Raw genomic sequence first — 12,345 nt, 5'->3', positions numbered from 1 at the left:
CCGGATAGTAGACAAGAAAGAACTCACTTTCTTATCTGTAAGGCAACACCAAAGGGCTGTGCAAGACAACACGAAAATGTTAGAAAACACAGTGTTGTAACAATACTATACTATAGATTTCTCCCTACAGTATATGCTATACTGAAGAATACTGGTACAGTATAGAAGGTAATGTGCCGGCCGGCACTCACCATAACTAGCTCTAAAGTATACTACTTAACAGCTATAAGGCGGCAGAACGCTGGTTCAAATGCAGTTACTGCCGGCCAGCAACAGCCAGTGCCGGCCGGCAATGACTGCCGGCCGGCAACTACACAAGGTAGCACCCGGCTGCCGGCCACCGCTCGTAGCGACTGGCAGACAATGGCGTGATAATAGCCGGCCGGCAAAGGTATACAACCGATGCCGGCCGGCAGCAAAAGAACCAGAGAACTCCGACTGCCCGGCTGCCGGCCACATAGGCCAACAGCTGGCTAGGGTACAACACTAGAAGAAAACAGAATGGATGCTGGGATAAGAGAGTGTACTACCTCAAAGCCCGGCAACCCGAAAGAGTGCACATAAGGAAGGGGAGAATCTAATTCAGGCTTCCTGACCCATGCCGTCTGGCTCTACAGAGAAACATGGATGAGGGACCAAGGAAGGTCCGGGCAGCACTCAAAGCAGAAGACCTTTGCCGGCCGGCACACTCTGCCGGCTGGAAAGGGACTGAGTCAACTCCACATCCTAACTTATGCTAGGTACAGATGTAGAATGACGGACAGTACTGTAACGGCTAGGCCATTACAGACAAAAGAGGGGGAAGGGTCGAAGAGGGTCCTACCAACCTTGCTTAGTAAAGAATCACCCGCAGCCAAGAAAACTCATCTTAGCCTAAGGGAGATCTGAGGAGGGAGGCCAGTAATACTTGCCAACCCCCACGGAACCAAAGCAAGGAAGGTGTTGCTATTCACAGGGAAAGGATCTTATCCTCGCCACTGAGAACAGCAACAAGGACTAGTCTGCTAGATCACAAGAAGAAGGAATCATCTCGTACAGAAACCTTCGAAAGTGACCTAAGGAGGCTAAGCCTCCTATGTCTGCGTCAGACTAGCGAGGGAGTCTCAACCCCAAGCCAGTCAAACACAGACTCAGACTAAGAACTCTGATGTTCTGCCCCCTCTCTGAAGCCAGACTTACTGGAACAGGAAGGAACAGTAACACCCTAATATAGTTGTATCGAAAGTTAATTCAGATAAACCACTAGGGTTAAGCCCAAGGCTTAAACAGAGGGAAAGGGATTGCACACCTTCTCCGAAGAAAAGAGAGCAACCGGGGAGTATGAGAAAGTATACTAAGGCCCCATAGGCAACTTAGCCTAGGTGCCAAGAGAATCGATTACCTAAATCACCGAAACTCACTCGTATACTATCTTGGAAAAAATCAATATAATCTTAAATGTATAAAACTGCCTAAAGCTTCAATAAAATTTTAAAACACTCGAAAATCCAAATATCATGCAGGAAAGTACTAGGGCCAAACAACTAGGCTACACGGTCTAGCGTAGGCTAGAATTGGCGAATACTTCGCCAAGACAAATAATACTAAAAGCATCGTATAAGGAAATCCTATGTAACGCTAAACAGCTAAAAATATTAAAGCAAAACAGCCGGGAACGTCGCTCTGGCTAACTAAAACTCATACCTAGCGAGCGACAGTATCTAGGACGCCTCTGGTAGGCAACAGCTCTTGTAACAAAGATTATTACTATTAATCACTTTAAAAATTACCAAGAGCCTACATTTATACATAAAAGAAATAATACTCAACTTATCAGAGGCAGACAAAGTTGGAGAAAGCATAATAACTTGATTAAATCCAAGATGTTGCGAGAAACACAGGAAAAAACACCGAGTTGTTAAGCTACGCAAAAAGGAATACAGATGGCGTCGTGAGCGGCGCAATGCACGCTTACGAAACGGGAGAAGAGAGAGCCTTGCGAGCGGCTCCCCTTTTTCTTTCTCGTTTTCGTTTTCTTGCCAATTGACCCCTTCGAAGTGTTATCTCTGTTCGGGGTGCAGATTGCCATGTGGCGTGTCAAGAATACGTCCTCTGATATTTCGGGATATCCCTGGTTCTTTTATTAGGGATATTCGCTCCAGGAGTTAGAATTCTGGGTACCTTAAGGTAAATTCTCTGGGAATATCGCCGTAGTTGTAATATACCCAAGGAAGCTACCCTATAGGAACTTCCATCAGGACGACATGGCTTGAGCCCAAAAATGAAGATTGTTGGAATTAGCGAAAACATAAGTCCGAACATCGATAACTGTTCAAGCTTGCGCCACCAGCTGATAGGCGATCAGAGCGCCGCCCAACGGGTGTTATTATAATCAGGCAGGAAACAATGCTTGGAGGAAATTTTATGATTGAGTAACTTGGTCGTGGCTTCAGTGGACAACGCATTGTAACGACCTTTCCCTAACCTAATAATTCATGATAATTATCATAGCAATATCAAATGTCACTATAAATGACGTATCCCTAAAAACTACAAACTTAACAAAAGGTAAAATCTTAGATTGGGGGGACAGTATTAAATTGTAAAAACGAACGATTCTTAGACTAGGATGACATGGGCTCTATCTTTCGGGAAAGTTGGAAACTAAGCAGGAGCTACCCATGACTTGTGTTCAGACGGTGCTGAACTTAGAAGATATTGCCGTGGTAAAGGTAAATTATGATATTATTCATAATGATAAAATAACATCATATGATATATTGGATCATAGTAAAGAACATCTTCCCCATAATGAAAAGCGATTTGGCGAGTATTAAGAAAGATATCGCCCTGTCCCTAAAAACTACATTCACCCCGTATTTTGGTCTCGTTGTCAATAGTATATATAGTTAACCCTTAACTTTCTCGCCCACACTTACTTTACGTTTTCTTTCCCGTATTCGTTGAGAGAACTGCTCTAAATCAACTGAACTCGTGACTCTAGCATTCGCCCTGTTCGTGACGTCCCAGCGTAGAAACGCAAACGATGGTTCTTTCCTCAAGATACATGTCTCTCTTAAAGCATCACGCTGGTTTTGAATATAGTTTAATACTGCTGACTTAAATGCAGCTTTTATCTCTCAGTACCAATTCGGGTCTGTTAATTTCAAGATGTATACCCATTACACCAGCCCATTACTAATTGCTCATTTAAATTATCAAATTTTAGTAAGCCAGAATAGGTAGGATTATTGTATATGTATATTCCCTTAGATCGGCAAGATTTCTCTTCGTATTTAACACAAAATCCTGCCTCCTTCTCACTCCTTACAACGTTGCATTGCCCTGTCCTTATGTCCCGATATGGCACCTCAACTGGGTTTTCTACGCAGCATAACCTTTGCTTGTTTGGAAGCTGAATAAAGATGAATCCACGTGACCTAAGGGTCGACCCATTCGTAATTGTGCACGAGTAGCTGTTGTGACCGGCTGACCTACGGGGTCAGTCAATCTGTACATCTCTGGCTTCCTCCCCCCCACCTGGACTCCCACCAAACAAAGGACCGGGGAGTTTTTGTGTCCTGTGACTCAGCTGGAGACAGGGAAGACGAGTCTGGGAACTGTGCCAGCAATACCTGATCTACCGAGAAGCGAGGATACAAAGGGTGGGCCAGTCAAGGGTGCAAACTAACCATTTCGCAGCCATTTGTGACGACAATTAAGAGCTCTTCCATCATTTTACCAAAACAGAGCCTAAGATTGTAGATAACCTTCGATTGACAAAGCCAAGGAAGAGCAACATCAAATTAGTTTTATTTCACGTGTGGAGTTTTCAGGCCTCTGGACAGTGTACAGTTTATTTTATTGCATTCAGAGTGAAGGTTCGTGAACTATGTCAGCAAAGTTATTGATAGGGTGTTTGTTGTGCCTTGAGTGATAGTGCTCTTTTTCCTCCCATGCTGATCTTTGTGTACTTTGTGGAGGATTAATTTTTATTTTTTATTTTTTGTTTTTTGCCAAATCCTGAGAGAGAGAGAGAGAGAGAGAGAGAGAGAGAGAGAGAGAGAGAGAGAGAGAGAGAGAGAGAGAGAGAGAGATGGGTAGTTATTGTATCGATTGATTGTTGTGATAAAGACTGTTGGTTTAAATGAGATTATTTGTTTATGTTTTTAGTTAGGTTACGACAGTGGTGAATGTCTTGGGTGAATGCTTATTTTGATTTGACTGCAGCTTAAGGCAGTTGCGTGTGTGAGCGCTGGATTATTATTTTTCGACCAGCGTGGAAGTGATTATTTATATTCCGAGCCGTGATTCCTCCTTTGGGGAGAAGATTTATTTGAATTTGATTGTTGACGACCTGGCTTGTTTAAGGAATTTGATACGACTGCTGAGATTTGGCATGAATTATTGATGACCGGATTGTTTAAGGACCTGATTAGATTGCTCTGTGGACTTTGATGAAATAGATGCTGTAACGATCCAGCCCAGTTGAAGGAATTTGTTTGGCGTATTGATGATGAAGATGATGATAATGATGATGATGATTAATGCAGTTGTGTAATCATATTTGACAGTGTTCCGGTTCCTGCAGAGTTGTGACATTGGGCTATTAAAGACTGTTGGCCCTTGTGTGGACAAAGGTGTCCACTCAAAAATATATATAATATTCCAGTTTATATTTGTGGTTGAGGTTTTATGGTTTGTTAGGGTTTATTTAATTGAAGGGTTTTATGGTTTATATCTATTATGTGTTAAGTGTATGATTATTGATAAGTGTAATTTTTTTTGGTTATTTAGTTTTAAGAAATATAGTATTAAGGTCATGTTTTGTTTCAATTTTCCTTCTGTCCAAGAGTCCAGTTGATAAAGTAAGGGAAAAGTTTGTGTTTTGGGACAATTATCAGTAGGTGTGATTCAGGGGGTGGGGCTTGTTCTTGCAACATCCCGCCACATTATTTTGGCGCCCGAACAGGGACTGCCGAGGTGGGATTGGAAGTTGGACTGTGGAACAAAGGACTGAATTAGGATTAGGAATTAGATGTAAGGTTGTTGAAAAATGGAGGAGCAATTAAGGGTTTTGAAGGAGGAATTGCGGCTGATTAAGGAGCGTGAGGAGAGGTTGTCTGTAGAGAAAGAGAAATTGTTGCGTGAGAATGCGAGGTTGAGTTGTGAGAATGAGGAGATGCGAAAGGAACTGAAAGTACTAAAGGGAACTGTAGAGAGAGAGAGTGGAAGAGAGTGTTGAGATAAGGATGCGTGAGAATGAGGAACGAATGGAAGCTATGATGGGGCAGGTAATGGGAATGATGAAAACTTTCATGGGCGAAGGCACAGTCGAAGGAGTGGCCTCTGCTACGGGTAATGGGTTGATAGTGGAAGAGAAGGTTAAGGTAGGTGATAATGGGAAAGGAAGTGATAGTGATAGTAATAGTAATGGTGATAGTGAGATTGAAGATAAGGGAATTAGGCATAGTAAGGGTGAACAGAAATGTAATAGGAAGAATGAGAAGAAAGGTAAAAGTGATGTGAAGAAAGAAAAGAAAAAGTGTCTGGATGATTGCAAGGATGATCGTGAATGGGTAAAAGTGGTGAGTAAGAAAAGGGCTAGGAAGAGTATGATCAAGGATAGGAGTATGATTGTGGAATTAGATTCTTTATATTCTAGCGAGGAAGTAGGAAACAAGAGGGGAGGTCGCAGTGATGATAACAGTGAGAATGAACGTGATGTGTGTAAGACTGTATTTATGAGAGAGGTACCTTGGTGTGAAAGGTTCAATGAGCATAGTAGTAGGGATGTATATGAATTTTTCAAGGAGTATGAGAGGTATTGTCAGGATTAGTATGGTGATAGTAAAAGAGTTTGGGCTAGGGAGTTAGGAGAATATTTAACTAGGTATTTGTTGACAATGTATGGTGTGATAATGAGTGTAGGGGATGTTGATTATGAAAGTGTGAAAAAGTGAATAATTGAGCAGGTAAAACGTATAAAAGGGAGTGTTAGGTATAAGCATAAGAATGATTTTGATGAGGCAAGGATGAATGCAGGAGAAGCTATATCAATGTATGTATGTAGGTTGGAAACGTTAGCTAGGAAGAAGTATGGGGATAAAGGCATAAATGAAAATAAGGAGTTAATGAGGAAGTTTTTGGCGACCATACCTGAGAATGTGAGTGAATTTATTAATTTGAAACGTAAGGAGAAGATGAGGTGGACAAAAGAAAGATTGACATGGGATGATATCTTAGAGATAGTTGAGGATTACGAGTTAGATAGATGTATGAAAGAAAGTAAATCTGTGAGTGTATGAACTGGAATGGAGGAAAGTGTGCCAAAATTTGTTAGTTTTAGAGATGCTGTTGTGAGAGGACCGATGAGGGTAGCTGATATTGTAGTAGATAGGAGTGTTAGGGCGAGTAATGTAGGAATACCTGTAAGGTCAAATGAAGGGTTTAGGCAAGGGAATCAGGTTTGGAGAGATAGGAGTGCTAGTGTGCAGCGAGGTAGGTCAGGTAGTTGTGTCCGTGAAGAGAAGTGTTATAGGTGTGGGAAAGTAGGGCATAAAAAGAATGAGTGTAGATGGGCATTAGGAGCATGTTTCGGGTGTGGAGAGACAGGGCATCGTATTAGTGAGTGTAAGAAAGAGAAAGGGGTTAAATGTTATCGGTGTGGTATGACTGGGCACACAGCGAGTGGATGTCGCAGTAATCATACAAATGTGATTTGTGGCAATTGTGGTAAGGATGGTCATTATGCTAGAATGTGCAAGGAGCCTCGGGGTAAGTGTACTGAATGTGGTGCAGATGGGCATGTAGCTAGGGTATGAAGGAAGAAGGGAGTAAATCAGCCAGGATGTTCGGGAAACTAGAGTGTAAGAGGGTTCAGCTGGGCGAGTCCTCGAGTGTGTGCGGAGTGAATGTGATGCATGTTCGTGAAGGTTTACTGCATGAAGACGTGATGGGTGAAAGAGCTTATGACTGCATGAGTGCAAAAGTAAATTTTAATGGAATAGAGCTAGTTGGTCTGATTGATACTGGCTGTGGTGTCAATTTAATGTTTAGGAATGCGTACGATAAGGTAAGGGATGTTTGTGAATTTAGGGGGTGTAAAGGTGAAGTGAAAGGTATCGGTAATTTAAGTATGTCTGTGCAAGGAAAGTTACGTGAAAATTTTATGATTGGGGGGTTGATGATGGAAGATAATTATTTTTATGTGGTTGAGGGAGTAAATGACAAATATTATGTGTTATTAGATTATAACTTCTTGAAAAAATATGGTATGATTGTACATCTTAGTGTAAATATGATAGAGATGAAAGTTAAGGATAAATTTTGTGGGGAATTTTATTTGAATGAAGATGGTAGTGTATGTACAAAGGTATGGAAATGTGTGCTATTAATAGCAAAAGAAGGTGTTAAATTGTTAAGAGATGCGAGTGAGGTTGTCAGTGCAAAAGTTGCATGGCCGAATAGTCTGAGAATTGCCAATAGTGACAATTGTGAATATGTAGTGGAAGGTTTGGAAGCAAGTAATTTAGTGAAAACAAGTGTGCATGTGTATGATGGTATTTTGAATTTGCAGGAGCCGAAGGTGTATGTAAGCTTGTTGCCGACTGTAAGGAGGAAGAGAATACGGGGAATACGTGAGGGTGATTGCATGGGATGTATGTATACATTGGTCAATGTAGAGGATGAAAGGTATGTTAAATTGAGACATGTTATGATGGGTAAGATAAAACCGGATGACGATTGGGGCTATGAAAGTTTGAAAGAAAGAATTAATGTAGATGAGAATATAAGTAAGGGAGAAAGGGAACAATTGTATAGGATGTTATGGGATAGACGGAGAGTTTTGAGTCGTGGTGACGAGGATTGTGGGCGATCAAAGCTGCCTGAATTTAAGATAGTTCTTAGTAATGATACCCACATATATCAGCGTCCCCGACATTTTTCTCCGCCTATTGCTAGAGAAATAGAAGAGCAGTGCCAGGAGTTAGAGCAAATGGGTGTAATAGAGAGGAGTGAGAGTGCCTGGAATAGCCCTATTGTACCTGTAAGAAAGCCGGATGGAGGTTTACATATGTGTATGGATTATAGGAAGGTGAATGAAGTAACTGTTGAAGAACGTTTCCCGATGAATATAGTGTCGGACTGTGTATAAGATGAATGGTATGAAAGTTTTTACAAAGTTAGATTTAGTTAGGGGCTATTACCAGATGCCTCTGGCAGAGGGGAGCAGGCCCATTACGGCATTTTCAAGTAGAAATTGTCATTATCAGTTTAAGAGATTAAGTTTTGGCCTTGCTAATGCGCCTGCTGCCTTCCAGAGGGCGATGAATTTAGTTTTGGCTGGGTTTGATCGACAAAATGTGACTGTTTTTATAGATGATATTTTGATTGCTAGTGAGACTGTTGAGGAACACATGCAGTTGCTTGAAGCAGTATTAGAACGTTTGACAGAAGTAGGTGTGAGAGTTAGGCTTGAAAAGTGTACATGGGTGGCCGGGGAGGTGGAATTTCTTGGGCATGTGGTGAGTGAATCGGGTATAAGGAAGAGTGATAAGTTTGTGAGTAAGGTGAGAGAATTTCCACGTCCTCATACGGTGCGTGAGTTGAGAGATTTTCTTGGGTTGATTGAATTTGGTTGGAAGTTTGTCAGAGATTGTTCGGGAATAGGGAAACCTTTAAATGAGTGGACAGGTAAGAGAAATAGTACGAGACTGAAATGGGATGAGCGTATGATTGAAGCATTTGAAAAGTTGAAAGAAGAGGCTGCGAGAGACATCACTTTGGCCTTTCCCGACTATAGTGAGCATGTGAGTATGCTAGAGTTATATACGGATGCTAGTAAGATTAGCATGGGTGGTTGCTTGGTTCAAATGCAAAGAATAAATGGAGATGAACAGTTGAGAGTGATAGCGTGTGTAAGTAAAGCATTCAATAAGGCTGAGCAAAAGTATTCCACGATTGAAAGGGAGTTGGCTGCGATACGGTTTTGTGCGAAAGCGTTGACGGTATTTTTGTATGGTGTGAAATTTATTGTGCGTACTGACCATCAGCCCCTAGTGTACATGATTAGGAAAGAGTCTGTGAAGGCTAGGGTTGCGAGGACAATAGAGGATTTGAATGAATTTGATTTTAAGCTAGAATATGTACCTGGGAGTAAGAACGTGATAGCAGATGCGATGTCAAGAATGCATGGTAAGATAGAAGATAGTAGCGAGAATAATAGTAATTTTGAAAGGTTGCCGGAAGATTTAGTGGTGGTACAAATTTTTCAAGGGGATGACATGGTGTATAAATGTATTTTGTGTGGGTTGAATAAGTTTAAATTGAAGGGTTTGAATAAGAATATACCTGCTAGTGTAGATGAGCTTAGAATGAGTGTTAGGAATGAAGTATCGAAAGAAATGGCATATAAGGAGGAGGATAGTGTGCTTGAGGGTGAATTGTTATCAAAAGTATTGTTGGTAGTAAGTATGTTGTATGGTGTCACTTTTTATTTGTACTTTGGGGGGAATCGTCCGATGCAGTACCGAGCAAATAAAGAGACTGAAAGGGAGTAGATATTGAGGTTACAATGTAATGAAAGATGTTGTAAGTTGTTGAGTGAGAAGGAGGATTGCCCGAGTGACTTGAATCTGAGTGGTATGAGCATGGAAGATAGCGAAGATGAACACAGGTGTGACAAGAATGACCCTATTGATAGGAGAGTAAACATTTGTATACATGGTGTAAAAGGAAGAATGATGACGTATGTGGGTATAAATGAGAATGAATACTGTAGTTTAATTGATACAGGTGTGCAAGTGTCATTAGTGAATATGTCTGTTATCAAGGATATAGAGCGGTACAATTGGGAAGTGAAAAGGCAATGTACGAGTATGAGAATTCATGGGATAGGTAAAGGAAGTTTGGTAGTTTGGGAAGAAGTACATTTAAGAGTAAAACTCGGAAGTATGGAGGTGGAACACAATTTCATTGTAATGGGAGAGAATGAGATGCCTAGTTGTTTTTTTTTTATAGGAACTGATTTTTTAAGATGCATGATCTATCAGTTAATATTGGTAGTGGATTGCTTCTGAAGAATGGATGTGAAGTAGTTGTGATAGAAGATAATAGTGTATTTATGGAGAATTTTGTTGGCATGGTTTATATTACGAGGAGTGAGGATGATCTACTGACTAAAGAGGAGGTGGAAGAAATGTAAGATGAATGTGTGGAAATTAAAAGGTTATGTGAATGTATGTTGAATAGTATTGAGGTAGAAGAATGGCTGTCTGATTTAGAGGTGTATAAGAAAGTTAGTAAGAGACTTATTGTGTGTAAGAATATTGTTTATTTTCTACATAAAGGAATGGATGAAGATATATATGTTCCTGTGTTTCCGATGCATGCAGCTGTAAGTATGTGTATGTTAGTGCATGACAGATATGGGCATATGGGTAAGAATAAATTATAGGAATGCATGCGTGAGAGATTGTTTAAACCTGGGTTGAGTCAGATATGTAAGGATGTAGCGACTACGTGTGAAGATTGGCAGAAAGGGAAGTATCAAAGAGTGCATGCTAATCCGCCTGTTTTGAGATTACGTATGAAGGAACCATTTGAAATGTTTGTGATTGATTGTGTTTCGTTACCTGTGACTGCGAGGGGACACGTGGGAATGATTATTATGGTAGATCACATGAGTAAGTTTACGTATGCAGTGCCTATAAAGAATAAAAGGAGTGAGACTGTTGCAAGAATGGTTGGTCAAGTGATGTTGCCGATGTGTGTGTGTAAGCCTGCTAGAATGTTAAGTGATAATGGCCCTGAGTTTGTTGGATGGGAGTTTGAGCAGATGTTAAGAGAATGGGGTATTGAACATGTGTATTCGGCTCCTTATATGCCAAGTGTGAATGGGTTGGCTGAAAGGACTGTAAGAACATTAGCTGAAATTTTGCGAATGATGAGTACATGTGATAATGATTAGGATTTGTATGTTGGTAGAGCGTTGTGGGCTTACAATGCAACAGTGCATAAGAGTATGGGTATGTCTCCATGTAAGTTTGTGTTAAATTTTGAAAAGATAGTAAGACCGAGGTTGGGTTTGTCGGAGGATGATAGAGATGTGTGGAGGAAAGCAAATGAGAGATTTGAAAGCTTTAAAGTTGGTGAGAGAGTGATGAAAGAAGTAATTGAGAAGGGGAGAATGAATGTAAATAAGGTGCGTGATAAATTTGAAGGCCCCTATGAGGTGTTAGAAGTTGGTTCGAGTGGATTAAGTTATGTTTTGGGTAAATTGTGTGTGGGTGGTATTGTGGAAAAAATTAGGGCCCACCACAACCAGTTGCGTAAATGGAAAGAGGTACCTGAGTATATCCAAGAGAATGGGATGAGTAAATAGTTGAAAAGGAACAAGTGTGAGCCTATTATGTATGAGGAATTAGGTCTAGAAGGTAAACAGTTGGTGTTAGTAGAATATATGAAAAGGAAGAATACGAGAACTTTAAGTAAGGATGAAAGAAGGGGAAATTTTATAAGTAAAAGTTAGAATAGAAATAAGTATGACAAGGTTGTAAATGTGCTAGTGTGTATGGAAGATAAATGTGTTAATACAGATGAATCATGGCTGAGTATGAATGATACCTATAGTGTGTGTGGCTTTTCCTTAGGTGATGTAAAAGAAAGGATGACGAATGCGAGAATGAGAGATAGGAGAATAAGTAGCATGAATGAATCTTTTGCTAAAGTTGAGAATGTTTTTGATGAAATGGATGAACTGTTTACAGAAATAAGTGTAATTTTAGGGCCAGATGAGAACGAGGTAGATATGATTGTACATGATCTATTAGATGATAGGGATTTAGATAGGAATAGTGTTAATGTAGGGATTGATTGTGATAAGGAAGAAGTGAATGAGAGAGTATATGGAGGCCCAGTTACTCGGAGTATAGGTCCTGTTCCCGACTGCGACTGGGTTATGAAAAAAATTAGGTAAGTGTTGTGTGAGACGGATTTGGCAAAGTGAGGGGGGAGGAATGTGGAGGATTAATTATTATTTATTATTTTTTGTTTTTTAGCCAAATCCTGAGAGAGAGAGAGAGAGAGAGAGAGAGAGAGAGAGAGAGAGAGAGAGAGAGAGAGAGAGAGAGAGAGAGAGAGAGATGGGTAGTTAGTGTATCGATTGATTGTTGTGATAAAGACTGTTGGTTTAAATGAGATTGTTTGTTTATGTTTTTAGTTAGGTTACGACAGTGGTGAATGTCTTGGGTGAATGCTTATTTTGATTTGACTGCAGCTTAAGGCAGTTGCGTGTGTGAGCGCTGGATTATTATTTTTCGACCAGCGTGGAAGTGATTATTTATATTCCGAGCCGTGATTCCT

This window comes from Palaemon carinicauda, chromosome 11 (assembly GCF_036898095.1).
Source record: "Palaemon carinicauda isolate YSFRI2023 chromosome 11, ASM3689809v2, whole genome shotgun sequence".
NCBI lineage: Eukaryota > Metazoa > Arthropoda > Malacostraca > Decapoda > Palaemonidae > Palaemon > Palaemon carinicauda.
Note: the sequence above shows the minus strand (reverse complement) of the source record.